The sequence below is a fragment of the Scyliorhinus torazame genome, chromosome 6 (genome assembly GCF_047496885.1).
Source record: "Scyliorhinus torazame isolate Kashiwa2021f chromosome 6, sScyTor2.1, whole genome shotgun sequence".
NCBI lineage: Eukaryota > Metazoa > Chordata > Chondrichthyes > Carcharhiniformes > Scyliorhinidae > Scyliorhinus > Scyliorhinus torazame.
Window position 1 is genome coordinate 301,756,404 of NC_092712.1, and position 26,460 is coordinate 301,782,863.

Genomic DNA, 26,460 nt, shown 5'->3' on the forward strand with positions numbered 1-26,460 from the left:
TTCACGACGGCGCGAAACGGCCCCTATCCCGACCGATTCAGGGCCCGATAATGGGCTAGGAGCGGCACCGCGTCATTTACACGTGCCAGGCCTTGGCGCTGCGTCAAGGCGGCGGCGCATACATGACGCGGCCGGCGCCGCATAACTGGCGTCACCCGCGCATGCGTGGTTGCCGTCCTCTCCGAGTCCGCCCCGCAAGAAGATGTCAGACGGATCTTGCGGGGCTTTGGAAGGAAGGAGGTCCTCCTTCAGAGAGGCCGGCCCGACGATCGGTGGGCACCGACGGTGGGCCAGACCCCATTTGAGGCCCCCCCCCCCCGGTGCAGGATCCCCCCTCCCCACCTCCACCCCCCCCGCAGGCCGCCACCCCCAGCGTTCCTGCGCTGTTCCCGCCGGCAGCGACCAGGTGTGGATGGCACCGGGGGGGGAACCCGCCGGTTTGGGCTGGCCACTCAGCCCATCCGGTCCTGAGAATAGCAGGGGTGCCAGAGAATCGCCATTTTGGGTGTCTCGGGCGATTATCCGGCCTGCGCCGTGCGGAACTCGAGGGGGCCGTTCTCGCTGCTTGGGAGAATCGCGGGAGGGTGTCGGACCGGCGCGGGAGCGGAGAATCGCGCCCTCCAGCTCTGGGGCGTCATTCTCCACCGGCGGGAGTCTCCGTTTTGCCGGCGCCCGGGGGTTTCCCGACGGCGTGGGGCTGCCCCACAATGGGAAACCCCATTGACCGGCCAGTTTAACGGAGCATCCCGCCGGCGGGTCGGGGCAGAAATGTGGCGGGGCGGGATGGAGAATTTCGCTCCTGCTCTGCGAAACCCGGCATTCCTGGCTGACAGCCAACCAGCTGGTTGCCTTGCAGAAAAGGTAATAAAAACAATGCCCGGGAGGGAAGTTCCCTTAATACTGGTACCAGAAGGAACCCGTTCTGAATGGAGAAATGAGACCACATCAGGACTTACGTTCCAGTAGAAACCACCAGCTCACGGTACCAGCAAGCCAGTTCCCATAATACTGGTGAAATAGCCCCTCTTATTCCGAACTGGTCATTTTTCTCGTTTTTTCAGTGCACTATTCCACTTATTTTTATTGTCTCGCTGCTGCAGAGTACAGGTTGAAAATCCCTTAAGAAAAATGCTTGGGGTTGAGTGTGAATCGGATTTTTTAATTTTTTTGGATTTCGGAATATACTGCGCAGGTGTGGTGCGCGTTGGAACTGCGCATGTGCGGTGTGTTTTGGGAACTGTGCATGTGGGGTGCGCATTGTGAACTGCACATGTGAGGTGCGCATTGGGAATTCCACATGTGGGGTGCGCATTGTGAACTGCACATGTGAGGTGCGCATTGGGAATTGTGCATGTGCGGTGCGCATTGGGAACTGCATATGGGTTGCGCGTTGGGAACTGTGCATGTGCGGTGTGCATTAGGAATTGCACATGTGCGGTGTGTGTTGGGAACTGCATGTGCGGTGCGCATTGGGAATTGTGCATGTGCGGTGTGTGTTGGGAACGGTGCATGTGTGGTGTGAATTAGGAATCGCACATGTGCGGTGTGTGTTGGGAACTGTGCATGTGTGGTGTGAATTAGGAATTGAACATGTGCGGTGTGTGTTGGGAACTGTGCATGTGGGGTGCGCATTGGGAATTGCACATGGGCCGTGTGCAAATTGAATTGCGCATGTGTGACGCGCTCGAAACAAAGTGCGGATTTTGGAATTTCAGATGAGAGTTGCTCAACCTGTATCAATTAACTCACGTCAATAATATCACTCCCCTAATTTATGTGTATTCCTGAAGATGGAACTGCTCAATAATGTATAAATTCTGTACATTTGCAGTTGGACAAAGCACTTGGACTGAAAGTATAAAGAATGCGCATATTTTGAGAAAAATGTTAAATTAAAATTCAACTTTGATCACAGGGAAGGGAAAAAAACACGGAGGCAAGGTTGAGAAATAACTTCAATAAAAACAAAAGTAATTTAAAATTCCAGAAAGGAACATGTGCACATATTATACAGGCTCATTTCAGGCCAAATTAGTCTTTTGGTTTAAGTCCATAATTTTCTCTCATGTATAGCTGTTGAACTTTGCTCCTTTAAGACCTCCTCCTCGCTCAGGCCTTTATTCTTCAAATGATGCATGAAGCATGCTGAAGATGATGAAAGAAGAGGGAAAGCATAAGCATTGCGTTATTTAAACCATTAAAGTTGCAGGTCAGCTGTATCCCAATTATATCACATAGACAAAAACAGAAGAATATGTGACATCAGTGAATACAATCTAAGAGTAAATTGAACTTGTGAACATAACTACCTTTGATAGCTCTCATCCTCCTGGGCGAGAATGCAGGCTTAGCTGTTTGCTGTGTGCCATTGTTGATGAAGCATGGGCAAACACAGCCATATATGGAATTGCCCCGAGGACATCTGACACCAACACAGCTGTCACCAGTGACTTCACAAATAGCCTCTGGCCTGTAACGTTTGCTCACTGCCACTCAGTGAGCTCCACACCCCACCCTGCAATTGAACCTGTAGGAGAAAAAAAGAGCAAATCGGTGATCTATGTGCCGATTATATAGACTCTACACAAATGCATATGATATCACCCCGATGATATCCATCGCTTTTGCTTTTAAGACTGCCTTGTGTGCGAACTAGCACTGCTTTTAATCTGGAACAGCGAGAAAAGCATACCTTCTCTCTGTTGGAGTGTACAGCATCTCCGCATGTGTGCTTGCCTCTCTGATTGTGCAAAGGGATTTAGGTGTGGGGATGGATATGGCTTCATTCAGTGCAGGTTCTGCCTCCAGCCTCTGAACGGCCGGCAGCAATTGTTGCTTCTGAGTGGATTCTGCATGATCCTCCAGTTCAATATATGACCTGGAAGTGCTAGCGGTACTACTCTTGGCTGCCATATGTGCGGACATCACACTTTTCAACTTGTTACCCCAGGCCACCGCTGTTCGGTTAACTTTATCCTACCAGGAAAAATAAATGAGAAGTTAACCAGATTCTTGCATTTTTGATGTGAGCAGGCATACAGGTTCCATGCACTATTTGCTTGTAGACACATTATTGTTCCTGAAGGTCTGTGTGAGTACATTAGCTAACACAATGATATGAGTCGAGGTCTGGTAATAGCAGCATCTTGCAATGCCATCTGTGCCATTGAAACATGCCAGGACCCCCTAAGCCCTCAGTTTCCTGGATTCCCTCAACGAACAACTCCCTCGCCGCCTCCCTGGAAATAACGCCCCCGCGCATTCGCCGCCCCGACATGTCATTTCCGCGCCAGCTGGCGGGGCATCAAAGGCCGTTTCCGCCAGCTGGCGGGGCGGAAATTCCTCCGGCGTCGGCCTAGCCCCTCAATGTTGGGGCTCGGCCCCCAAAGATGTGGAGCATTCCGCACCTTTGGGGCGGCGCGATGCCCGTCTGATTGGCGCCGTTTTGGGCGCCAGTCGGTGGACATCGCTCCGTTTTGGGAGAATTTCGCCCCCTATCTCGGCCCATTCTCCCCTCCCTAGCCCCTAAGGCGCACTGTAGCATGGCCAATCCACCTGACGTGCTAATCTTTGGTAGGAAACTGGTGCGTCCAGAGGAAACCCATGCAGACACGGGGAGAAAGTGCAAACTCCACACAGTCACCCAAGGGCCCGAATTGAACCCGGGTTCCTGGTGTTGTGAGACAGCAGTGCTAACCACTGTGCCACCCTGCAGCCCCATTCATCATCTCGTATTAATATGAGATGGTTTAAAAATATTTCTATTTTTTTCCAAGATTATGAATAAAAATTGTAAAAGAAAATACAATGAAAGAAGATGATTCTTCAAATGTACAACTGGGGTATATATTTTACATTGCAATTAATAGGAAAGGGTTTGCTTCAACTTCTCCACTCTTTAGCAGGTGGCTCTAATTACATTGAATTACTACCATACCATGTTTAGTCTGCTAGGTGTGACTATAATTGTTAGTAATAAATTAGAACTAACAGAGCTGTCAATGTACTCATGTGGGACAAATGCTCTGACATGCTGCACTGTCTACAGATACACCACGAATATATACATATATGTGTGTATATATTGTACACTTCATGACTTAGACTTCAGAGGTGCTGAACATGCATCCAGTTGATCGCATAATGGTGCTACAAATATTACATTTTAAAGCAAGTCAATTAAAAAAATAGAGTTTTTTTTAAACATAGCCTCTTTAAAGTGAATTCATCATGTCAAAATTGAAGCTTATGTTAAAAAACAAAGGTAGGATAAGGAGGATAATTTATCGCGACAGCAGGAATGCAGAGTTTATTTCACATTTGTCAAAGTCCAGTAACCCATGAACCCCCCAGGGACCCATGAGTTAGTGGGTGCCCCTGCCCGTGAAATAAAGTCTATATTCTGGCTGTCATACGGAATTACTTTCGATACAAGATATACTGTGCTACAATTTTTAAAATTATATCAAAAGACATTGTACTTTACATTAAAATACGACGGTGGTTCGTAAGGCATACATACACTCGCCTGAGAGGTTTCAGGTGTAAATTACAGTGTCGGGGTGAGCTACCAAACAGAGCCTTATTATTTCCTCAAAGTAAGTAATGGAAAAGCACAGGTAAGTGATAATTCACGCTTGTGAGACAGCAGTGCTAACCACTGTGCCACCCTGCAGCCCCATTCGTCATCTCGTATTAATATGAGATGGTTTAAAAATATTTCTATTTTCTTCCAAGGTTTTGAATAAAAATTGAATAGCAGGGGCTGTTTAGCACAGGGCTAAATCGCTGGCTTGGAAGGTTGGCCAGCAGCATGGTTCAATTCCCGTACCAGCCTCCCCGAACAGGTGCCGGAATGTGGCGACTAGGGCCTTTTCACAGTAACTTCATATGAAGCCTACTTGTGACAATAAGCATTTTTCATTTCATTCATTTTCATTCATTTTGTATGTTTCTACTAATTGCCTGAAGATTCCTCTTTTCCTTCCCCACTGCAAACCCCCCCCCCCCAACCCCCAAATGTTTGTGGAACTCATCTGTTAACCCAGCAGTTTGAGTTCAAATTCCACTATGATAAGTTATTGAATTGATGTCATTTTAGCTGTCACTTTTGAATGTGAATTAGATCCATGTCTACCTTTTGCAGGAGCCTCGTCGAAGGTGCAATTAGTGTCTTGTTAAATTATAGATGGATGGGAATGAGGTTGTGATATTTTAATCCTCACTGATACGCATCGTCATTGGGTTGAAACAGGGACCTTTGTTTGTTTCTTTCGCTGCTATATCTAAAACAAGCAAAACAGAAGGGAGGGTGAAAAACTCACCAAAGTATGAGGTCCATGGCAAGCAAGGGTGTGGGAGCTTAAAACTGACTCATGCTAATTCAGAGGAATTTATAACAAACACAATTGTTGCTCTGAAACCTGTCTTGGCAGCGGCAGATAAATTAATTTGAGGGTGCAGACATAGCAGTAAGGCTGCAAAGAAATATTCAGATTGAATTGACGTTGTCCTTGGTGGGTGGGTGAAGTTAAGCTCCGGTGTTAACTACATAATCAGAATTAGGAAGCAAGTCTCGACTTCTTCAACTCCAAGTTCCTTGTTTTCAATGATGAATTCTCCAATGCATCTTATATCCTTTATATATATTGGTGCAGTCTATTAAACCCCAGTTCTAACTTAAGTATTAGGTAACATTAACTCTTTCCGAACATATTCTCCCTCAAATTGTGCACGCTGATGTGTTGAGCCGGTTGCCCTTGCCGAATAGCCCCCCCCCCCATCTTCTCCCAGGGCAACCCCGAACGTAATGGACTCGTTGTTGGTCACTGTGTCTAGGATCTGTGAGTGGACCCAAGCGAAACCAGCTCTTTCCAAGGTTTGACATCTTGGGCGGGATTCTCCGCAATCAGCGCGATGTCCGCCGACCGGCGCCAAAAACGGCACGAATTCAGTCCGGCATCGCGCCTCCCCAAAGGTGCGGAATTCTCTGCATCTTGAGGGGCCGAGCCCTTACCTTGAGGGGCTAGGCCTGCGCCGGACTGATTTCCGCCCCGCCAGCTGGCGGGAAAGGCCTTTGGTGCCCCGCCAGCTGGCGCGGAAATGACTTTGCCATGTGACGCTTGCACGGGAGCTTCAGCGGCTGCTCACGGTATCCCCGCGCATGCGCAGTGGAGGGGGTCTCTTCCGCCTCCGCCATAGTGAAGACCAAGGAAGGAAAAGAGTGCCCCCACGGCACAGGCCCGCCTGCGGATCGGTGGGCCCCGATCGCGGGCCAGGCCACCGTGGGGACCCCCACCGGGGCCAGATCGCCCCGCGCCCCCCCAGGACCCCAGAGCTCGCCCGCGCCGCCTTGTCCCGCCGGTAAGAGAGGTGGTTTGATTCTCGCCGGCGGGACAGGCATTCCAGCAGCGGGACTTCGGCCCATCGCGGGCCGGAGAATCGCCGGGTGGGGGGGCCCCGCCAACCGGCGCGCCGCGATTCCCACCCCCGCCGAATATCCGGTGCCGGAGAATTCTGCAACCAGCAGGGGCGGGATTCACGCCAGCCCCCGGCGATACTCCGACCAATGGGGCGTCATTCTCTGACCCCCCCAGCGGGTCGGAGAATGGCCGTTGGCCGCCGTGAATCCCGCCCCCGCCGGTTGCCGAAGTCTCCGAAGGGAGAAAAGTCGGCGGGGCGTTAATGGCGCCGCTGACGTCGGAGAATGGCACGGGTCTGCGCAAGGCAGCCGATTTTCGGCCTGCCGATATTCTCCCTTCCGGATGGGCCGAAGTCCCGTCGACGTGATGACCGTTCACGTCGACGTAAATCAAACCTTTTCATCGGCGTGACCCTGTGTTCCAGGTTCACGCCGACCAGCGTGGAGGTGAGTGACGGCCTGGGGGGTTGGCCGCTGGGCAGGCGATGGCGTGGCCGCAGTCTGAATGTGTGGGGAGAGGTGTGTCTCGGGTTGTGTGTGTGTGTGTGTGTGCGGCGGGGGGGGGGGGTGGTTAGAGTGGGCTGGGCTCCGGGGGAGTGCCGGGAGGGGGGGTCCGTGCCAGGGAGGAGGATGGGGGGTCCCTGCCGGGGAGGAGGTTGAGGGGGTCCGTGCCGGGGAGGGGGATGGGGGGGACCCCGTGCTGGGGAGGGGGAAGGGGGGGGGGTCCATGCCGGGGAGGGGGATGGGGGGGTCCGTGCCGGGGAGGGGGATGGGGTCCGGGGCGGGGAGGGCAAGTGAGTTGGTCCAACTGGCCAGGTGCCAGCCTCCAACAGTCGGAGGAGGAGCGTGCCAGAGAGGCGGCGCAGCCTGCCGCAGAGGGGCAGGCGGCAGCCGCCCAGGCTGGAGGGACACCTGACCGACAGGACGAGGAGGGGGAGGAGGATGTCGCGGCCCCACGGCAATGGAGGCACCCGAGGGTGCCCCGTGTGTACCGGCCCCAGCAGTCATACCAGGACCTCACGGACCGGGAATGCAGGAGGAAACTCCGGATAAGGCGGGAAACCGTGGCACACATCTGCCACCTGCTGGCACACCTGTCACCGCGTGGCACTGGCGGGGGACACCCTCTCCCCGTGTCCGTCAAGGTTACAGTTGCCCTAAACCTTCATGCAACGGGGTCATTCCAGGCACTGAGTGGGGACCTGTCCGGCATATCGCAGACATCGGTGCATCCGGGTAGTGACAGATGCCCTATATGCCATGGCGCACCGCTACATCCGCTTCCCCGTGGACCGGGCCAGCCAAGATGCCGTGCGGCCACCTGCAGATAACAGGGCCGTGTTCACCAATAGGAAGGGGACCTATTCGATGAACATACAGGGAGTCTGCGACCACCGCATGATGATCCTGCACGTCTGCGCCCGTTACCCAGACAGTGTACACGACTCATACGTGTTGTCACGGTCATCCATCCCCGGTATGTACGAGGGACGCCATCCCCGGCTGAGGGGCTGGTTGCTGGGCGACAGGGGCTACCCATTGCGATCGTGGCTGATGACGCCTGTATGGAGGCCACGCAATGAGGCGGAGAACCGCTACAATGATGCCCATGTAGCGACAAGGGGAGTGATAGAGAGGTGCTTTGGCGTGCTGAAGATGCGTTTCAGGTGCCTGGACCTCTCTGGGGGCGCCCTCCAGTATCGGTCAGATAGGGTCGGCCGCATCATTGTGGTGTGCTGCGTCCTGCACAACATAGCCCAACAGAGGGGCGATGTGCCACAGGCAGAGGAGGGCGGAGTGGAGGAGCAGCAGGAAGAGGCGTAGTCCTCCCCAGATGAGGGGGATGGGGGCAATGGTCAGGGCAGACGGGCTAGACACAGGCGGGTGGCTGTCCACCGTTACCGGCTGGCCCAGCGGGCATGGGACAGACTGATAGCCGCCCGCTTCACTGACTAGATGGGCGTGGGAATCGGGTAGTATGGCCACAGACCGCACACCATGGCAACAGCCGACCACCCACACCCCCCACCCATCCACCCACCCAGCACCCTCACCCCCCTCCCCAACCCCACCCACCCCACCCGCATGCACACCACCCCCCCATTGCCGATCCACCTGCGGCACAACGGCCGGGCTCACACAGTTGCGGCTGGACACGTGTCTATCGCAGGCCATGGAGGATGATGACAACCCGCCCTGCGGTGAGCTCCTGGCTCCACATCGTTGGACTATGCCTGACCCATGGCCACAGTACCACCATCCACCCGGACCATCCCTGCATGCGGCTGTGACACTGCAGCGCACGGTCCCGTCCTCTGCCCGGGGGGATGTTGATGGCGGCCCAGGGGGAAGGGGGCAGACTCACCTGGGGCTGAGGTAAGACCACCCCTCACACACACACTTGCGCTCAACGTACATGACACCCCCGCACGCTTTGGACAGAGCACAAAGGCAGCTTCTGTAGGTGTAACATTGACTTTAATAACCAAACGAGTTCATGCACGTGCCCTAGCCCCTAAAACTCATCTGTGCCCTGCACCAGTGCCAACTTACTCAGTGTCTAATTGTTTGGCCTTACGGGCCCTATGACTATGTCTACGTGGTTCCCCAGACGGTACAGCAGAACTGGACGTGGACTCCTGTGATTCCTGCCCTCTGACACTGGATCCCTTTGGCGGCCGTTTCCTGGGGCGTCCTGGCCTAGATGGGCCAGGCTGCGGCCCGGGCGACTGGGATGGCGAGCTGCCAGCCTGTCCTGCCCGTTGCCCACCCAATGCACCTGGGGCGGAAGGGGGGGAGTCCGAGGTGTTACGGTGTTCCGGGACCTCCCCTACAGGGGGAGCCGGGACGGACCACGCCACCTCCTCCTCCCTCGGGGTGCCCGATGGCCCCCAGGCCTCTACATGGGTGGGGGATGCGAACGGACTGGCCATCCGACGCCCCCCGACATCTGGCGCTGCCAGTCCTGGAGGCCCGTGCTGGTATCAACAGGGGTCTGCAGGTTTGCAGCCATGGAGCCCAAGGGGTTGGCAAACCCTGTCTGTGACAGTGCGACGCCGGCTCGCACATGGCCACTGGCGCCGATGCCCTCAGCGATGGCCTGCAGAGACTGGGCCATGGCCTGCTGAGACTGGGCCATGGCCTGCTGAGACTGGGCTATGGCCTGCTGAGACTGGGCTATGGTGTTGAGCGCCTCTGCCATCTGGCGCTGGCACTGGCTCAGGGTCTCCTGTGAGAGGGCAGCCATGTCCTGGGCCACAGACGCCGCCTGCACGGAAAGCCCCAGGTCTCGCAAACCGTTCCCCATGTCTGACACCGTCGCACCCATTGCCTCCACCGCGGACGCCACCCGTGCGGTGTCGGCCTGGGTGGCACGTATGACCGGCACCACTTCCAGCTCCTGGACGCGGGTGGACTCCTCCACCTGCGACTGCAGCCGCCGCAAGCCGGCCTTCACTCTCTTCGCTCGTCTCCGGGTCGGTGGTTGCATCGGATCTATGTGTGGGTGTGGTAACTCCAGGAACCCGGGATCCACATGGGCGGCAGATGTTCGCTTGGGCTGGGCTGCCCTTCGACCGCCCGGCCCCTCTGCTGCTCCTACCTCCACCTGCTGTACCAGGACGGCTGTGTTGTGCGCACCAGTGAGTGTACCAGACGCCTCATCACTAAAGTGCCCAACCGAGGTGAGTGTTTCTGCGATGGTGGAGGGTATTGGTGACAGCAGTGGCGTTGTGTCGTGCTCTTCGTCCCACTCTGAGTCCATGGCACTTTGGGGCGGGGGTTCGTCTCCACCCATCCACTCTGAGTCACTGTCCGGCATTTCGTCTTCCTGGGTAGTGCTGTCCCGGGTAGGGGTGTCCTGGGTAGTGCTGTCCCGGGTAGGGGTGTCCTGGGTAGTGGTGTCCTGGGTAGTGGTGTCCTGGGTAGTGGTGTCCTGGGTAGTGGTGTCCTGGCACGGATGTGACGGGGGCCTGTGGCTGCCCCCCTCATCGCTGGGTGGCGCACGCCTGCCTCGTCGCTCCCGCACGTGACGGGGGTGTCTTCTCCCTGTTGCTCCAGGTCTCTCCGTCTCCCGTGGTGTGCGAGGGGCATCCTGCGGGCGTCGCATGCCGGAGGGTCCGGGTCTCTCCGTCTCCCGTGGTGTGTGAGGGGCATCCTGCGGGTGTCGCATGCCGGAGGGTCCGGGTCTCTCCGTCTCCCGTGGTGTGCGAGGGGCATCCTGCGGGCGTCGCATGCCGGAGGGTCCGGGTCTCTCCGTCTCCCGTGGCCTCCGAGGGGCATCCTGCGGGCGTCGCATGCCGGTGGGTCCGGGTCTCTCCGTCTCCCGTGGCCTCCGAGGGGCATCCTGCGGGCGGTCTGCATCTGCGGGGATGGGTGCCTCGACGTTTGCTCCTGCGATACACAATGAAGCATGCATGGTTAGACACGCAGGCAGTGATCAGGTGATATGGGGGATATGGGGACGGGCTGTCGGTGGCTCACTTGCTAGTGCGCCCCCGACCTCTGCATCAGCAACCTCCCGGTCCTCAGGTCCGCCAGCCAGTTCCAGGGCCCTTTCCTCGTGTTCGGTCAGTGGCCTCTCATCAGCGGGGCCTCCTCCAGTCCTCACATGCTCCCTATTGTTGTGTGCGCGCTTCTCCTGTGGCGGGGGGGTGGGTGGGGGTGGTGGCAGGGGTTAAAGGCAACAGTGTTAGGCAGGTATATGAATGCACGCCATCGGTTGCAGGGGGATATGGGGGAGGGGGGATATGGGGGAGGGGGTATATGGGGGATATGGGGGAGGGGGATATGGAGGAGGGGGGATATGGGGGAGGGGGGATATGGGGGAGGCTCACCCTGCCTGCGCTGATGAGGTCGTTCACCTTCTTGTGGCACTGGGTGCCTGTCCGTGGTGTCAGGGCCGCAGCGGTGACGGCCTATGCCACTTCCCTCCATAGACGCCGGCTGTGGCGTGGGGCAACTCTGCGGCCGTGCCCGGGATACAGGGCGTCCCTCCTCTGCTCCACTGCATCCAGGAGCGCCTCAATGTCGCGGGACCGGAACCTTGGGGCTGAGCGGCGGCCGGCCATCCAGTTGGGTGTTCCGGTCGGGTGTTCCGGTCGGGTGCGGGGGAGCAGCGCGGCCTTATGAGCCGTCACGCCGTGCGGCGTGTATGACGCTGCACGGCGTGAACCACGTGCGCAAGCGCGGATCCCGTCACGTCGCTGCTAGCCCATTTCGAGCTGGAGACTTTTGACCCATTTTTCCGACATGACGCAAGTCGGATTTGCGCGTTTTTTTGCGCCGATTGGCGGACTTTGCGCCGATAACGGAGAATTTCGCCCCTTGTGTTATATGGTGGACAGCGTCCACAGCTCCCAGGAGAATTGCGGGCTTACTCACTCAAAATATCCGAATTTAGTGTGGCGGATGGTGTCCTGCTTTGGGGTAAGACGGGTCATCATTTTGGAAAGGGGCCAGAATTTGATTCTGCGAGACCTCCACACGGATACCCGGGGGTGTCAAAATTGAAAATGGTAGCTCGCAGCTACGTCTGGTGGCTGGATGGTGACAAGTTTATTGTGTTCCTTGATTCCAAGTTTATTGTGTTCAATAATAACTTCTCTAACACAAAACAGTGTCACCTATATCCCCTTTATATTTTGGTGTAGTCTATTAAACATAAGTGCAATCTATTAAACAATTAAAACTCCAGTTCTACCTTAAGTACTGGAGAATATTAAATATTTCCAAACGGCTGGGAGGCAACGAAGAGACTAAACCGTGAACAACTGGAAGATGTGCATTGCAAGTTAAGCATGTCTAGGCATTTAAGTAAAGTAATAGGTGTTGTAATAGGAACGAGAAAAGTATTATTTCATTTGAGACCGTGACATAGAAAGTAAATCTGATGAAGTGGATGGATGTACTATTACACTGCAACTGTAACTACGCTTCAAAAATACTCCATTGATTGGAAAGTGCAATTGCGATATCCTGAAGACATGAAAGGTGATATACAAATGCATGTCCTTTTCAGATCTATATCATGATCTGATATAACAGGCTTCTTGTTTAGTCGATGTAATGTGGTGTTAAACATAATGCGCCAGAGGATTCACTGTTTTCCAGAGATGAGGTTGTTTATGTCACAAACTAAATAGGGTCAAGGCCTTTGATTGACAGTAACTGAATAAGTCAAATCCAGGCTCAAATATCTGGACTCGGTATTTGTGAAATCATTTGCAGTCTTTTGAACTTGGCATGCTAGGGTCTCAATTTTATTCAGATTCCAACCTCTTGCTCAGATGCAATTTTAGTGTAAATTAATAAGCTGCCAAACACTCAAAACTGGTCACTTTGCGCTCCTATTTTAAGATAAGGGCCGGGAATCTCCCCTACCCGGCGGGGCAGGTGGTCTCGGCGGGATGGACTGGCGGGAACCACTCCGGCATCAGGCCGCCCCAAAGGTGCGGATTTCTCCGCACCTTTAGGGACCAAGCCCTCACCATGAGGGGCTAGGCGCACGCCGGAGTGGTTTCCACTCCACCGGCTGGCGTGGAAGGCCTTTGGCGCCATGACAGCCGGGGCCAAAAGGACTTCGCCGGCCGGCGGAAGTCCACGTATGCGCGGGAGCGTCAGCGGCTTGATTTTTAATCAAGAGCACAATTTAGAAATTTGTCAGCCATGGTGAAGGCTGTGGCCGAGGCGGAGGGAAAAGAGTGCCCCCGCGGCACAGGCCCGCCCGTGGATCGGTGGGCCCCGATCGCGGGCCAGGCCACCGTAGGGGCACTCCCCCAGATCGCCTCCCCCACCCCCCGGAGCCCGCCCGCGCCGCCGATTCCCGCTGGAAAGAGGTGGTTTGATTCTCGCCGGCGGGGCAGGCATTCCAGCAGCAGGACTTCGTCCCATCGCGGGCCGGAGAATCGCCGGGGGGGGGCCCGCCGACTGGCACGATTGCCACCCCCGCCGAATATCCGATGCCGGAGAATTCGGCAACTGGCAGGGGTGGGATTCACACCAGCCCCCGGCGATTCTCCGACCCGGCGGGGGGTCGGAGAATCCTGCCCAAGGTTTCCTGGTAATCTTTCATTGGCCTCTTGTGTGGAGCTGCATCTAAAATATCAATAGTTTTTTTGAGAAAGGGTGAAAAATGCTTGGTCTTTAAAACCTCTGATGGCGCAAACGGCCATCAAAAGATGGAGCATTGAGTGAAGTGTTTGATCACAGGCCTTACATACCTCTGCCAATGACTTGCGAATTCTTATTTCTGCCAAGTCTCTCAGTTCTCAGAATGTTCTGGGAACTCCCAAGAAGCTTTGTAACCAAGCTATGTCTGGACTGTCCAGACAGATTTGTAATGAGTGTTGCTTTTAGCAGGGAACAAGTAGATGATATCTTAAAATTAAGAATCTGGGGCGTCATTCTCCGACCCCCCGCTCGATTTTCCGGCCCGGATGGGCCGAAGTCCCGCCGATAAATTGCCTGCCCCGCCGGCGTAAATGAAATCACCTACCTTACCGGCGGGACAAGGCGGCGCGGGCGGGCTCCGGGGTCCTGGGGGGGGCGCGGGGCAATCTGGCCCCGGGGGGTGCCCCCACGGTGGCCTGGCCCGCGATAGGGGCCCACCGATCCGCGGGCGGGCCTGTGCCGTGGGGGCACTCTTTCCCTTCCGCCTCCGCCACGGTCTCCACCGTGGCGGAGGCGGAAGAGACTCCCTCCACTGCGCATGCGCGGGAAACTGTCAGCGGCCGCTGACACTCCCGCGCATGCGCCGCCCGGAGATGTCATTTCCGCGCCAGCTGGCGGGGCAACAAAGGCCTTTTCTGCCAGCTGGCGGGGCGGAAATTCCTCCGGCGTCGGCCTAGCCCCTCAATGTTGGGGCTCGGCCCCCAAAGATGCAGAGCATTCCGCAACTTTGGGGCGGCGCGATGCCCGTCTGATTGGTGCCGTTTTGGGCGCCAGTCGGCGGACATCGCGCCGTTTCCGGAGAATTTCGCCCCATGTCCTGCATTCTAACATAGAATTCCTACAGTGCAGAAGGAGGCATTTGGCCCATTGAGTCTGCGCTGACCCTTTGAAAGAACACCCTACCTTGGTCCACTCCCTTGTAACCCTACCTAACCGTCACACCTTTGGACACTAAGGGACAATTTCGCTTGGCCAATCCACCTAACCTGCACACCTTTGGACTGTGGGAGAAAACTGGAGCTCCCGGAGGAAACTCACCCTGACATGGGGGGAATGTGCAAACTCCGCACAAGACGGTTAACCCAGGCCAGAATCGAACCCGGGTCCCTGGTGCTGTGAGGCAGCAATGTTAACGACTGTGGCACCCTATGATTGTCTTCTGCTCTAAAGTCTGAGTCATCCACTGTCGATTGACTTTAATGGTTACCTCATTCAATCTTCCACAGTCAATGCAAAATTCGGACTTCCTGGATGGCCATGGGACTGTGACCACAGGAAACGCCCAAGGGCTCAAGGTTGGCTCAATATCATCTCTTAGGATTTTCACACCACATTGGACTTACTGATGTCGGTGACCTACGAGAGGTGGTTGAGGCACTGTGAGCAGCCTCCTGTCTGTCAGTAAAATATATAATCGTTATCAGTCTGACCCCGCTTGCCAGAAAACAGTGGAAAATTCATGTTCAAGTTTCAACATATCATTTATCTCTGACACATTTGTCAGGGGGGCGTTAACCAATTAATTTAAATTGTTCTTCAGCATTCTTGAGTAATGACCCACAAGTAATTTTCTGGTTCTACCACATGGTACCTCCCGTCTCTGACAATGAGCATGTAACCAAGGGGCTATAAGGTGTTGTCTGTGGTTTGATGGATCTATCCCCAGGTTTCTGCCTGACTCAAACCTGTCTCTGTCGTACTTTTCTTTCACAGTGGAATAGGTAGCATCCTTTTTTATTTGCACCCATTCGCACAAACCATATTGCAACCCCCTACTGATAGTAACACCACAGCCAAGCAGCTAAGATGCAGACAGTCTCTCGATTCCTCAGGACAATGCAGGCTGATTGTCTCCCATCGATAAGCAGATTTTATATTAATCCTCAGCAGTGATTGTCAAATCCCCAGAACCCTGTGGAATTTGGTATTTCATGAGTAGCCTTGTCAGAATTATAGAGATTTGTTATGAACCAGCAAGAAGTGACAAGTATTATATTAACACGGTGGTTCAGATTTAAATCAATATAAATACAATTCAAAACAAACTATCCATAACAATAATAATCTTTATTAGTATCACAAGTAGGCTTACATTAACACTGCAATGAAGTTACTGTGAAAATCCCCAAGACGCCACACTCCGACACCTGTTCAAGTACACTGAGGGAGAACTTAGAATGTCCAATTCACCTAACAAGCACGTTTTTGGGAACTTGTGGGAGGAAACCGGAATGGGATCTTACTGCTTTAGGTAACTTGTAATTACTGCCCCATCAATCTACTCTTGATCATCAGCAAAGTGATGGAAGGGGTCATCAACAGTGCTATCAAGCAGCACATACTTGGCAATAACCTGTTCACGGACGCTCAGTTTGGGTTCCACCAGGGTCATTCAACTCCTGACCTCATTACAACCTTGGTTTAAGCATCGACAAAAGAGCTGAATGCCAGAGATGAGACAAGAGTGACTGCCCTTGACACCAAGGCAGCGTTTGGCTGAGCATGGCATAAAGGAACTGTAGCTAAACTGGAGTCAATGGGAATCGGGGAAAACTCTCCACTAGTTGGAGTCATACGAGCACTAAGGAAGATGGTTGTGGTGGTTGGAGGCCAATCATCTCAGCTCCAGGACATCACTGCAGGAGTTCCTCTGGAGAGTGTCCAAGGTCCAACCATTTTCAACAATGACCTTCTTATCATCATACGGTCAGAAGTGGGAATGTTTGTGGATGACTGCACAATGTTCAGCACCATTCGCGACTCCTTAGATCAGTGTTCTTCAAACTTTTTTTCCGGGGACCCATTTTTACCAACCGGCCAACTTTCGGGACCCAACCCGGCCGACCTTCGTGGCCCATGCCGGCCGACCTGCGCGACCCAACATTTTCTCTTACCTTGTTTGCTGCTGACAAAAATGGAGGAAATGGTTTTGGGTCCCTCTGGCCCTCGTACACGCTCCCCCAATGGAACCTGTTGGATGAAGGTGAAGCCTTCTGGTGTCGGAAAGTATGGAGTCCCAATCTGAATTTTTTTCCTGTAAAATTTTATCAATAAAACCCCCCCCCCCGAACCTGTAAAAAAAAAATTAATAAAATGAGTAAAATAAATGAAAAAAATGAATAAAATCCCCCCGAACTTGTAAAAAAAAATAAAAAAAATGAAAAAAATAAAAATTAAATGAATAAAATAAATGAATAAAAGCCACTACAGAACTGGTAAAACAAAAAGCTGCAACCGTTAAAAAAAATAGCGCCGATCATCGTACGCGCATGCGCAATGTGGCCAAATTTTTTTTTTTAACATGTTCGCGGCCACTTGCAGCCGACGTTATGAAAAACCGGCCGCTGCACGGGGATTTGCGCGATCGGGAGCACCGCGGACAACGGCTCCGCGACCCTCCCGACACCCGCCCGCGACCCGCGGCTTTGAAGAACACTGCCTTAGATAATGAAGCAGTCCATGTCCAAATGCAGCAAGACCTGCACAATATCCAGGCTTGGGCTGACAAGTGGCAAGTTACATTTGGGCCACTCAAGTGCCAGGCAATGACCATCTACAACAGGAAAGGACCCAACCATCGCCCCTTGAAATTTAATGAAACCCCCCACTATCAACATCCTGGGGATTACCATTCAGAAACTGAACTGGACCAGCCATATAAATGCTAGGAATCCCACGGTGAGTAACTCACCTCCCGACCCCTCAAAGTCCATCCACCATCTATCTACAAGGCACAAGTCAGGAGTGTGATGGAATACTCTCCATTTGCCTGGATGAGTGCAGCTCCAACAACACTCAAGAAGCTCCACTCCTTCCAGGACAAAGCAGCCTGCTTGATTGCTATCCTTTCCACAAACATTCAATCCCTCCATTACGGACATCAGTACCTGGGAACACCACTACCTGGAAGTTTACCACCAAGTCACTCACCATCTTGACTTGAAAATATATCACCATTCCTTTACTGTCGCTGGGTCAAAATTCTGGAACTCCCTCCCTCAAAGCACTGTGGGTGTACCTACACTACACAGACTGCAGTGATTCAAGAAGGAAGCTCGCCACCAGCTTCTCAAGGGCAACTAGGGATGGGCAATAAATGCTGGCCTCGCCAGCGACACACACATCCCATAAAGGAATTTTAAAAAAACTATAGAATATGTAACTAACTGGCCTGTTAGGTATGGGGAGATGATGGTGTCATGATAATGTAGAGACTCAGGCTAATGGGTTCAAATCCCACCATGGCAGCTGGTGGAATTGAATTAATAAACCTGGAACATAAAGCGAGTCTCCGTAATGGTGACCATGAGACTATCATTGATTGTTGTAAAATCCCAGCGGGTTCACTAATGTCCCTTTAGGGAAGGAAATCTGCCGTCCTTACCTGGTCTAGCCGACATGCGACTCCAGACCCATAGCAATGCAGTTGATTCTTTAGCGGCCTCTGAAATGCCCAAGTAAGTCACTCAGTTCAAGGGCAATTAGAGATAGGCACCAAATGTTAGACTTGCCAGTGACTCCCACATCCTATGAATTAATATTTAAAATTATAACCTGCAATGGCTGATTATTTTCATCAAATACTAATCCACAGTTCTTTAAAGTCTGGTTTTCGGGCCACAAAGTTTGGTCATGTTGCTCTCGTACCTTGTGCACACACTTCTTGTACAGGCTATGCCGCACACACCATTTACCACACCTCATCAGCTCAGACATTGGTATCATGGGCGAGATTCTCCGACCACCCGCCGGATCGGAGAATCGCCGGGGGCTGGCGTGAATCCCGCCCCCGCCGGTTGCCGAATTCTCCGGCACCGGAGATTTGGCGGGAGCGGGAATCGCACCGCGCCGGTTGGCGGGTCCCCCCCCGGCGATTCTCCAGCCCGGATGGGCCGAAGTCCCGCTGCTAGAATGCCTGTCCCGCCGGCGTGGATTAAACCACCTACCTTACCGGCGGGACAAGGCGGCGCGGGCGGGCTCCGGGGTCCTGGGGGGGGCGCGGGGCGATCTGGCCCCGGGGGGTGCCCCCACAGTGGCCTGGCCTGCGATCGGGGCCCACCGATCTGCGGGCGGGCCTATGCCGTGGGGGCACTCTTTTCCTTCCGCCTTCGCCACGGTCTCCACCATGGCGGAGGCGGAAGAGACTCCCTCCACAGCGCATGCGCGGGGATGCCGTGAGCGGCCGCTAACGCTCCCGCGCAGGCACCGCTCAGCAATGTCATTTCCGCGGCAGCTGGCGGTGCACTTCCGCCAGCTGGCGGGGCGTAAATCAGTCCGGCGCGGGCCTAGCCCCTCAAGGTTAGGGCTCGGCCCCCCAAGATGCGGAGGATTCTGCACCTTTGGAGCGGCGCGATGCCCGACTGATTTGCGCCGTTTTTGGCGCCGGTCGGCGGACATCGCGCCGATACCGGAGAATTTCGCCCCATGTGTTGGTCGTGTGCAAAGTAGACAGATTGTGATGGCAGCCAAAGTCTCTAGCAAGCTATTTTAGATCTCAGTACTCCAGCTAACACCCTCTTTTACCTCACAGAACTGAACTCACTTTCTATAGCAGGAAGGGCCCTCCCCTGCCCGCCACCAGCACTATTTAAAGGGTTCATTAACTTCTTTCAGGTTAATTGTTCATTGATTACTGCTTAGCTGGTAGAAGTGTTTGGATGATTGTCCTTCTTAAAGTTTGGAAAACCTGCAGGATGCTCTCTGATGTACTTCCCTCTCCTTATTCAGGAGAAGGTGACGCACAACCTGAGACATCAGGGGCGAGATTTTCTGACCTCCCACCGGGTCGGAGAATCGCCGGGGGCTGGCGTGAATCCCGCCTCCGCCGGTTGCCGAATTCTCCGGCACTGAATATTTGGCGGGGGCGGGAATCGCGCCGCGCCGGTTGCCGAATTCTCCGGCACCGGATATTTGGCAGGGGCGGGAATCGCGCCGCGCCGGTTGGCAGGCCCGCCGCCCGCGATTCTCCGGCCCGGGTGGGCCGAAGTCCCGCTGCGAGAATGCCTGTCCCGTCGGCGTAGATTAAACCACCAACCTTACCAGTGGGACAAGGCGGGCTCCAGGGTCCTGGCGGGCGGGCTCCGGGGTCCTGGGGGGGGTCGCGGGGCGATTTGGCACCGGGGGGTGCCCCCACGGTGGCCTGGCCCGTGATCGGGGCTCACCGGTCCGCGGGCGGGCCTGTGCCGTGGGGGCATTCTTTTCCTTCCGCCTTCGCCACGGTCTCCACCATGGCGGAGGCGGAAGAGACTCCCTCCAATGCGCATGCGCGGGAATGCCGTCAGCGGCCGCTAACGCTCCCGCGCATGCGCCGCCCGGAGATGTCATTTCCGCGCCAGCTGGCGGGGCACCAAAGGCCTTTTCCGCCAGCGGGCGGGGCGGAAATTAGTCCGGCGCGGGCCTAGCCCCTTAAGGTTGGGGCTCGGCCCCCCAAGATGCGGAGCATTCCGCACCTTTGGGGCGGCGCGATGCCCGACTGATTTGCGTCGTTTTGGGCGCCGGTTGTGGACATCGCGCCGATACCGGAGAATTTCACCCCAGGAACTGAGCAGAGGCCCCATGGAGGAGACAGTGTGTGTAATTATGAGAAGGGCCATGGCTGAGGCCATGGTGGACATCAGGGCTGAACCTAATGACGTTGAGGGTATGGTCATGCCAGATTGGCCGACAGCTCTCCAGCCCATTCAAGTACAGTGTTACAGTGGCCGGAAGAAGTACCGCAGCGCAGTGCCTAAGAAAAAAGTCCCAGGAACCGCAGTGATGTTAAATACCGGGAGGGAGGTTATGGGATTCAATCTTGCTGTCTGGGGGGTTTGCAAGGAGACGTCTGGTCCGCGAGGACCGGGTACCCCCAGTCCGAAGGGGTCTTCCAATGGAAGGACACTGCCACTTCCTCCCAAGATCAAGGGTGAGAAATGTTTCTGTTTCCCCACTTCAGTCATTGGGCACCTGCCAGCCTAAAATTTGAGGTTGGGACACAAAAGTCCCATTAGTGGCCATTTAAGGGCAAGAGTGGGCTTCCTGTCCGAGATCCTGTCTGCCCCGCTGTAAACCCACCCCCCTGTTGGGTGGGTGGGAACCAGGAGGGAATCTCATTCATGCTATTTTACACTCCCCTCCCTTAAATCAAAAAAAAAACTGGGATCGGTAAAGCAATCCAATCCCTGCGGTGCCCACCGAGCATGGAAGGCCTCAAGTGTGCCTGTGGATACCGCGGGCGTAATTCTCTGGTATCGGCGCGATGTTCGCCGACCGGCGCCAAAAACAGCGCAAATCAGTCGGGCATCGCGCCGCCCCAAAGGTGCGGAATCTTAACGTTGAGGAGCTAGGCCCCCGCCGGACTGATTTCAGCCCCACCAGCTGGTGTGGAAATGACATTGCCGGGCGGCGCATGCGCGGGAGCGTTAGCGGTGAAGACCGTGGCGAAGGCGGAAGGAAAAGAGTGCCCCCACGGCACAGGCCCGCCTGCGGATCGGTGGGCCCCGATCGCGGGCCAGGCCACCGTGGGGGCACCCCCCCCGGGGCCAGATCGCCCCGCGCCGCCCCCAGGACCCCGGAGCCCGCCCGTGCCACCTTGTCCCGCCGGTAAGAGAGGTGGTTTAATCCACGCCGGCGGGACAGGCATCCTAGCAGCGGGACTTCGGCCCATCCGGGCCGGAGAATCGCCGGTGGGGGGGGGGGGGCGCCAACCGGCGCGGCGCGATTCCCGCCCCCGCCGAATATCCGGTGCCGGAGAATTCGGCAACCGGCGGGGGCGGGATTCACACCAGCCCCCGGCGATTCTCCGACCCGGCGGGGGGCCGGAGAATCTCGCCCCGCATGTTCCCTCTCCAGGGCCACCCGACCGCGAACCAGCCGTGGAAGAAGAGCAGACAGTCTGGTCGGACGACCCCCCCCCCCGGGAGTGTTATGACAATTGGCGGGTATCTGATCCAGCTCATTAACATCTGCTTAAGGCCAATTGATCCGACTGGGATTTTCCAGTCGGCCTCCAGGTTACTGCAAGCAGCCGGAGGTGATTTGTCTGCCTGGAGCCCACTTTCCTGTCCCTGACTGGGGTAGGGTGGGGGTGGGTGGGCAGAGCTCCTGACAGGCTGAGAGGCCCTCTTCCATTGCCTGGGGGTTATACCTTTGGGGTGGCGCGATGCCCGTCTGGTTTGCGCCGTTTTGGGCGCCAGTCGGCGGACAACGCGCCGTTTCCGGAGAATTTCGCCCCAGTTTGCTAAGTTCCTGGACATAGTAACGTGTTTTATAGAACCTACAGAACCTTCATGGGAAACCCTGAAAACAATTCAGCCTCAAATTCTGAAAACTAAGCAAGGCAAAGAAGCCAAACGCAAACTGAACATTTACGAATCAAACGTGGAAAAATTTGACAATGAATGGATTGAGGCTGAATTGAGGAACTGCTGGGAGATGAAGGCAAAAACAATTTGAACAAAGGGTAGTTTGCCATAAAAACTAATTGACAGAGTTAGCGGGCATTTATTTGAGCTGTTGTCATGGTCAGAAATGGAACAATAGATCAGCTCTTCACCCAGGACAGTCACAAACCAACTTGTGGGACTTCCAGTGTGGCCACCTCTCTGGACCAACAAGTCATGTCCACATCCCAAGAGCCGAAGCCAGGTAGGCCCCTGCAGCCACCAGCTCAGTTTCAGTCACTGCATGGTATTTAGAGGATAGCATAATGACGGATTCTGCACTTGGTGAGATACCGGGCACAAGTATGCTTCAGTCAGGGCAGGGAGAATGGATGGCGCAGGTGGCAGTTCGCTGGAGGGTGAGGTTGGCATATGGAATCTGCTGCCGAAGACTGGGATGAAGGATTTGAATAGCCAGGTGACAGAAATAGTCTTCAGGTACACAGCAAAATGCCTGGTGCATTGAGGAGCCTGCCAGAAAGCCTGATGTTCCGTTTTGAGGAACATTCATAGATTCATGCAATTTATAGTGCAGAAGGAGGCCATTCGGCCCTTTGAGTCTACGGCGGCCCCTAATAGAGCACCCTACCTAAGCCTCCACCTCAACTCTATCCCAATAATCCAGCAACCCCACCTAACGTTTGGACAGCACAGGACAATCACCATGACCATTCCACATAACCCGCACACCTTTGGACTGTGGGAGGAAACCAGAGCACCCGGAGAAAACTCACGCAGACACGGGGAGAACGTGCAGACTCCGCACAGACAGTGACCCAAGCCGGGAATTGAACCCAGGTCCCTGGTGCTGTGCAGTAACAATGCTAACCAGTGTGCTACCGTGCCGCCTAAAGGAGGAGTCTGGCACCTACTTGCCACAGGGTTCTGTGAAGAGCTTGGACTTCATCCTTTCCAGCAGGAAATTAATGGCCAACACAAGTGGTGAGCCCAACCGTGATGTAGCAACTGAAGGCCAATGTCTCGGCTTCCAATGCAGCATAAGCAGCTTCCAGTAGATGTCAGAATGTCGCAGTGAAAGCTCAGATGCATGTCTAAGGTCAGTTTGCTGCCATCGTGGCTGTGGATATCAGTATTCAAAGTAGCTTGCAGGGTGTCACAATAGTCCAGCCTGAACCTGCTGTCCTTTCCCAGGAAGATAGCTTTTATCCTTTCACAACTGTCACTCCACCGTTTCCCTGGTGGTTGCTTGTTGGCCAGCCAACCCAGACTGCTGTCACACATACACAGGTTCTGCAGTCTGAAACAGGGGCCTTCTAAAGCTTGGGCAAAGTGCCATCCAGACTCAAAACATTAGCTCCCTTCTCTCTCCACAGATGCTGTCAGACCTGCTGCGATTGCCCAGCATTTTCTGTTTTTGATGTAGCTGCCTTGTCATCTGGTTTCTCACGGTTCCCTCTTCCAAATATGTGTTGGGCTTCCATTGATTCGCCACAACCTGGATTATTGTTTGCAGACTTTCATGCTGGGGTTTGTGCGATTCACCGTCTTGGGATCAGAACAACCCATTCAAGTCAGGAAAGCCCTTTCTCGATAGTTTCAGAAGATAGATGATGACACATTTAGTCTGGAATGCGTCCTTTTGACCTTTCGAGACTGTAGCAGTTTTTGAATCCACAGACCAAGAGTAAGGTGACCCTCAGTGGCCATCTTTTGTAGCCCATCATTGCCCATCTTAAAAAAAAGAAAGGTCAGTTCCGGAACATTCCACAATGAGTGCAGTTTATGTTTTGATCGTTACGAATATGACATGACTTCTCTGGGCATGACAGTCCCATTTACAGGGCAAAGTTGACACGTGGCACCTCCTGAGCGTTGCCCATGTAGTCAATGGTACCTCGCACCTTGGTTAAATCTGAAAATGTTGCAATCCCCGCCTGCTTCTCCCTGCAAGAGGGAAGGAAGTGAATTTTCCTGTCTTTGAGACAGGAAGAGTGGATTGCAAACTGCAAAGTATTATTCATACCCCCAGCTCCAGACTGGGAAAGACCAAGTTCGCACAAATGGGGGTTGGGGCTTAATTTCAGACTGTGTCTGCGCTGTGCTGAGAGAGTTTATGATGTGATAAGCAAACAAATGTAAAGAAGGACTGGGCTGTTGCTTGGCATTCAGGGGCCACCTTTAGGTTAGGAAGGATTTTTGAGTTTAGTTTTAATTGGGCCCAAGGCAGTTGGTGCAAGATAGTAAGAGAGAAGGCAGCTCTCACACCTCTACCAGGACCAGAGAAGCAATATCATGGAGTAATAGAAATAGAACCAGTCAAAAGAACAACTAAAGAATAGCTAATTTTAGAAACCAGGCAATTAAAAGAGAAGATCTAGGAAGTTTGCAATCAAGGGAATAAAAGGGAACTGAAATTTGAGCAAGATACTGTCCGTTAAAGTTAAAGACAGAGCTGAAAAGTGCAGACTTCATGAGGTTGGTTGGGGAGAGTATCTGAAGCAATCCTAATGTTGATGACTTTAGTACAGCTTGTGAAGCAATAGTGCCTATTGGTGGCTGGGTACATGAGAAATGGTGTGAAAGCTTGAATGCACGTGCAATTCAAGACAAAGGAATGCTGAAAGGAGAGTTGGAAATCTTGGAAGTGGATCCTTGCTGAAAGCAGCTGAGAGAAACCATTGTTTGGAAGAAGATCACAAGGCGTGTCTTTTCTTGAGTGGAGTTTAGGAAACACACATGTGGAAACCAGAGTCCAGCAAGGCTAGTTGGCTCACAATGTGAGCCAACTAGCCTAGGGTCACCTTGCTCTCGGTCTGTGGATTCATATGTGAGAAATATGAGAATGACTAGAGCGAGGGTAGGTCCGATCAAGGACAATAGCGGGAGATTGTGTATTGAGTTGTTGCTAACTTTTGGTTCAATTGGCTCTGTTTTATAACCTTTGCTCTCGAGTCACCAGGTATCTTTATGATACCGCCATGAGGTTCAAGTTCAAGTAATGATCAATAACTCAATACACCAATTAGTAAGATTCAAGTCAACGCACATTTATTATACACAGTAAATCGCTACTCATGCACAAATTCTACTTCTAAGTTACCTCTACAACTAACAGGCCTATACTTAGCTTCGGACTGGCCCACCAGGTCAGGGAAACAAATAGCCATACATTCGGATTCTGAGTCTGCGGGATTCAAAGGCTGGTATGGACTGGTAGCTAGGAGCGCCTATCTCGTAGCGAGCGTTGACATAAGACTTACGGTCTCTTGGCGGCAGTTGAACCGGTCACTGCCAAGGGTTGGTTCGCGTTGCTGAGTGACCCGGTCAAGAAGGACGATTTGAACTTGGGGACTTAACTTTATAGTCCCTAGGGGCTTCCCACCTTTCGGGGCGGATCCTGTACCTGATGGCAAGTGTTTGGACTTCGTTCCAATCGTTTGGTTCGATTTCTCCAATACTGGAGCGGTTCCCTGATCGATGGGCGGTCTTGAGGTGTCCGTTAACCTCTTTTATGTTGGCTCCTGCTGGCATTGAGGAATCTGGCTTGGCCTTGTTTATCCCAAATGTTTCGATTGTTCCCGGGGATCGCTCATTAGTATGTAGATGGCTGCTACATTATTATGCAGATGGCTGCTTGTATCTATGCTGTCTGGGCTTTTGCAGAGTTTAATACACAGTAAACCTGCACCTGCTAGTTTCTGCCAGTGTTGGCTGAATTTCCCTTCAGCCTTTGCTGTTCTCCATTTGCATCGGAAGTTGGCCAACCCAGGTGGCTACACTCCCTCCTTGTGATCCTAACGCGAAGCTGACCATAACTATGCAAGAAAATTTTACCTGACACTCTAAGTGGCGCTATGTCAAACAGGGACATGCATTACAAAATAAGAAAATCGGTACCTCTAACTATCCTTTATAAACTACACTCACTCAAACATTCCATCACACTAACTTCCTAAACAATACACACAAAATCATAGCAGCATTATACACATTTTTGACCTGGCTTGGCAGTCAAGCTCAGGATTGTACAATCGCTCATGAAACATTTCTTTATTCACAACAAAAACGCAAACGAATGTTCTTTATTATAGATCGCGGGGGTCGGGGGTCTGGTCATATCCGAAAATAGGGGATCTTATCCTATATACCGGGGTGCGAGCACGGTAGGCTCTCCTTCTCCATTTTCTCAGACGAATAGTCTGCACGATGCAGCAGAGTATCGCCAATACCAATAGGGATTCTATCAAGTAGGACAGGGAGTACCAGGTTATAAACCTGTCACACCAAGATGGTGTGGTGTCGCTTGTGACTGGGCTCTGGGTACTGTGGGGAGGTGAATCATTAACGGCTGGGGGGGGGGGGTTGAGGTCAGGGGGTTCGCGTTCACGTGCAACCAAATGTCCATGAGGGTGATGAGCAATACAGAGGATGTCCTCATGGTTCTTCTTCTCTCTTTTCTCTTCTCTGGTCCTGAAGTTTCTGGAGTTC

At 53.6% G+C, this 26,460-nt stretch overlaps 1 long non-coding RNA gene across 1 annotated transcript; it reads right to left on the reverse strand.

Moving 5' to 3' along the window:
• Window positions 1-1,937: 1,937 nt before the first annotated feature.
• On the reverse strand, window positions 1,938-2,505 carry LOC140425821 (uncharacterized). Its single transcript, XR_011948033.1, has 2 exons — window positions 2,310-2,505; window positions 1,938-2,145 (listed from the first exon to the last, which is right to left on the reverse strand). It is a non-coding gene; the product is annotated as an uncharacterized lncRNA (long non-coding RNA).
• Between the last annotated feature and the right edge of the window lie 23,955 nt (window positions 2,506-26,460).